The sequence below is a fragment of the Procambarus clarkii genome, chromosome 12, assembly GCF_040958095.1.
Source record: "Procambarus clarkii isolate CNS0578487 chromosome 12, FALCON_Pclarkii_2.0, whole genome shotgun sequence".
In the NCBI taxonomy this organism is placed as follows: Eukaryota; Metazoa; Arthropoda; class Malacostraca; order Decapoda; family Cambaridae; genus Procambarus; species Procambarus clarkii.
In genome coordinates, this window is record NC_091161.1 from 41,161,075 (window position 1) to 41,165,328 (window position 4,254).

Genomic DNA, 4,254 nt, shown 5'->3' on the forward strand with positions numbered 1-4,254 from the left:
AAAAATTCAAATTACTGTACAAAAATTAAAAGCCTCCTACTATATTAAATGTTACGTATATCATTAATCTTAAACAATCAGAAATCTTAAATTTTTTTACACAAACTGTACTTATTATATTTAATGTAATGTATACATTACATTAAATTTAATTAGTATACATAAATGTATACATTAGTATACATAAATGTATACATTAGTATACATAAATGTAATGTTATATTTTTATTTACCTGACAATACCAAGCATGTCCTTTTGCATGTAGGACTCCTAAAAATGGCTTTGCTTGACCAATGTGAAAATGTGATTGTTTCTGAGCCACAGTTAAGGCCCATGGCCAATATTTGCAAATTATGTCTTGACAAATAAACTTTACGTATTTGAAATACATAATTTGCAAATAGTGGGCATAACTGTACAGCTCTCCTTGTTACATATTCAAGGTGTGGAGGATAATACCATGTCGACAGGAGGCCATGCTGATTCCTATTTCATCCAAACTTTGGAATGAAAGAGGCTTATTTTGAGCAGCTTTCCATGTAGACACTCCACACGTGTGCTTACTCTGTTAAACAAAAATATTTATAGTAACTAAATAACCAGTTGGTGAGCATGATTATAATTATGTAGGACGGGTAGAAGGTAGAGATTATTTTGCGCGATAGGCATTGTTGTTGCACATAAGAATTTCTATGGGTTATATTTCCTTATTCAATATATATAAACTATAATGAAAAAATACAAAAATGGCCACCATATGTTATAGTCGCCAAACAGTTATTAGGTAAAATTGAAGGTTTCTCAATATATAATAAAACTCACCTTAGTTTTCAAGCTCTGAATAGTGCCAACATGAGCTTGACCATCTTCATCTTTGCTGAAGATACTATCAGAATAATAGGGGTTTCTGATACCTCTGCAATGATAATTCAGAAATAATTATTTGTTGTCTGTAACAATTAATCTCTGCATTTTTTCTTCTTTTTTGCCAGTCAGAAACACTTGGCTGAGAATCTTTAATTTGTTCAAGTTCTGCAGCAAGTACTTTGAAATATGGGATTACAAATTAGTAAGAAAAATTTGTAAGTGAAAGGAATGATTAGTATAATATGTTAAACAAAATTTCATAGGCATTAAGCACAATTTTTGTACATAATATTTATGATGTGTGTCCATTAAATAAACCCTCATTTAAATACCAACAAATGATGTTGGGACATACCAACATCAAATGATTCCAAAGTTTCTTCACCAGCTGCCAAATAACTTTGAGTGTACGTTCTGCCACTAGTAGAATAGCCCGCTTTTTGAATGTGTGGTGGTGAAAGTATAGCAGGCAGAATGGGTGGCACATTTGAAGATTTAAGCATGGTACATAATTGCAAATTGTATACAAGTATTAATATTTTCAGACAAATCTCAAGATATTACTATAACTAACTTTATGCTACCAAGTTGTTCAGTGTTATAGTAATTTAATCTCCATAATTGTCTAGCATACACTTAAAAATAGGCAACAAATATTATTGGAAAGTGCACAAATAACAGCTGTAGAAATATTGTTAAAAAAAATAATAGAAGATTACCATCAGATTGGGGTGCAGCTGGTCTTTGTTTTGAATTAATGTGTGATACATCCTGTATGTTATCTTTTTTCTGTGTCTTGTTTGTCACCTTTATTGAGTTTGGTTCCTCCACGTTTAAGAGTCTCTTCAAGTACTCATTTCTTTGTATCATTGCAGCACGTGCTTTCTGGTACTCACGTTCAAGATGTTCTCTAGTCATCACTGCTATTCTCCGGTGAAATTCTGAAGAGAAAATAATAGTGTTCGAAGGAAAAGTACAAGAACAAAACAAGAAAATTATGCTTATGCAAAATTATGCTACAATGTACCTATTAATAATCTTAAAATTTGCTACAAATTACCTACTTATAATTATGTGTTAAATTATGGACTTTCCCATAATGATATGCATGTTAGTGGCATTACCTATACTGCCTACCTGGAGCCCCCTAGAGAGATAGTGACACAAGTTAAGGTAATCCCTTTAGTAAGGTGCTGGGTCAACATAAATAAGCTATAACTAATAAGGACACAAATCAATATGTTCATTTAACAGTGGTATTAACATTTATATAAATATAGCTAAGAATAAGTTTTTACAAGTGTAACAAAGTGAAAGAAATGTATGAAAATTTTGATGATATATTAAAATGCTCATTGATTGAACCTGTCTTCCTATATATAAAGTATAAAAATAGTAAACACAGTACCATTATTGTTGTCTGTAGTTATTTTTGGAACATCTGGTATGTACAGCATACTGTCAAAATCCGATGATCTATCTGAAAAATAGATTGGTAGCGTAAATATTTGAATTCATTGCATAGCCTTTTATACAAACAAAAAAGAAAAATTGTACAGAAAAGCTAACACAACATTATAACACCTTTCTGTGGTACTTTCTATGGTACAAAAGAAAACAAACCTGACAGAAGAACTATGCATACTGCTGAAAATACTTTCCACAAAATATCTGAACCAAGGGATAGTACCCCGAGATTTTGAATATGAAAATTTCACCCTTACAGTATTTAAAAAAAAAAGCAGAAAGAGTTAAGCACAAAACTAATGTTCGATCAGCTAGGTATAACACATCTGCAAGCTCATGGCGAAAATCCTAAGGGAGGGAATCATTTACCATCTTTCAGTGAACAATCTTATTCAATCTACACACCATGGTCTTCTTAAAAACAGATGCTACCTTATAAACCTCCTCACTTTTGGGACATGGTAACATGGTACTCAGATAAAGGGTTTCCGGTGGATGTAGTATACATGGATTATGCTAAAGACTTTAATAAGGTACCACATGGAAGACTAGCAAGGAAATTACAGGTTCATGAAAAAAATTGTAAAGTGCACAAAACAATAGTTAAAACAAAGAGAGCAAAAGGTCATACTAAATGGGAATGAATATGAAGAAATGTGGTAAGTTGAGTACCTCAGGGGTCCATTTTTAAGTCTAAAATATTTTTCATATATTGAACATCTATGACATAGAAAAGAATATAATATAATCAACCACATCCTCATATTTGCAAATGCCTGGCATTTCACGAGCACTTTGTCCGGGGTTTATATTCTAGCCGGGGAGGATTTACTGGGTTAGGCTAACCTAACCTAACCTAACTTAACCAAACCAAACCAAGTATCTCAAGTTACAAATATCTCTGGGAATTCATATTATCTGCTGTTGTAGAATTGACAAAATGGACAGTGTCAACAAAATTATTCCCACATACTCCGTCACTATGTGATGGAGTATACATAGAACAGGGGACTGTAACAAATGTTCTGGCATAAAACTTTGTACAGTTTAGTAATTTCTTACCGTTTGATGTACTAGGTAGATCCATGTGTGGTGAAGTTTTATAGCTGGAGCTGGAAGATCCTGTCGAGATGACTTCTTCAAAGAGACTAATAGCTTCCACACACATTGTGTCTTGAGTCTTCCAGTACTTGGCCTACAGTTACCAGATCTGATTTACAGAAACTAGTGAACTATGGAGATAAGATTGTTAATAATATACTTTTTTTGAGATTCATATGACTTGCAGCTTAAAAACCAACCTTATTTTAAAATAGTACACTAAAGTACATAGCAAATTGCGAAATTCGTAGCTTTAACTACTTTAAAGCTAAATTCTCAAGCTTTGAAAATAAGCACAATTTGCTATTTTAAGCGGAATCTGGCAACTCTGATTTAGCATGTAAACATTGACTTGCATTCACAATGTAGTTATTTATTTTTCAACAATTTAAAAAGAGTTATGAAAATACACACATTGGTACATTATTGCAAAGGCACTATACTAATATATATATATATATATATATATATATATATATATATATATATATATATATATATATATAAATTGTTGCAAGTCGAGCAACAAATATTTTACATTGAACAACAAATGAGATTGGAAAAGCAGTATTGCCAAAATAGACCCCAGACACACCCTGTGGGTAGTAATGGACCCCCATACCGACCCTATGAGGGGTAGTGGACCCCATAATAACACTATGGGCGATAGTGGACACTATACAAACACTATGGGCGGTAGTTGACTTCATAGAGACCCTGTGGGCGGTAAGGGACCCCCTATCAACCCTGTGAGCGGCAGTGGACCCCCTATCGATCCTGTGGGCGGCAGTGGACCCCCTACCGACCCTGTGGGCGGC

The 4,254-nt window shown here is 33.3% G+C and overlaps 1 long non-coding RNA gene across 1 annotated transcript; it reads right to left on the bottom strand.

Annotated features, from left to right (window-relative positions):
• Nucleotides 1-1,586: 1,586 nt before the first annotated feature.
• LOC138364153 (uncharacterized) lies at nucleotides 1,587-3,734 on the bottom strand. Its single transcript, XR_011228326.1, has 3 exons — nucleotides 3,398-3,734; nucleotides 2,277-2,348; nucleotides 1,587-1,809 (listed from the first exon to the last, which is right to left on the bottom strand). It is a non-coding gene; the product is annotated as an uncharacterized lncRNA (long non-coding RNA).
• Nucleotides 3,735-4,254: the final 520 nt, after the last annotated feature.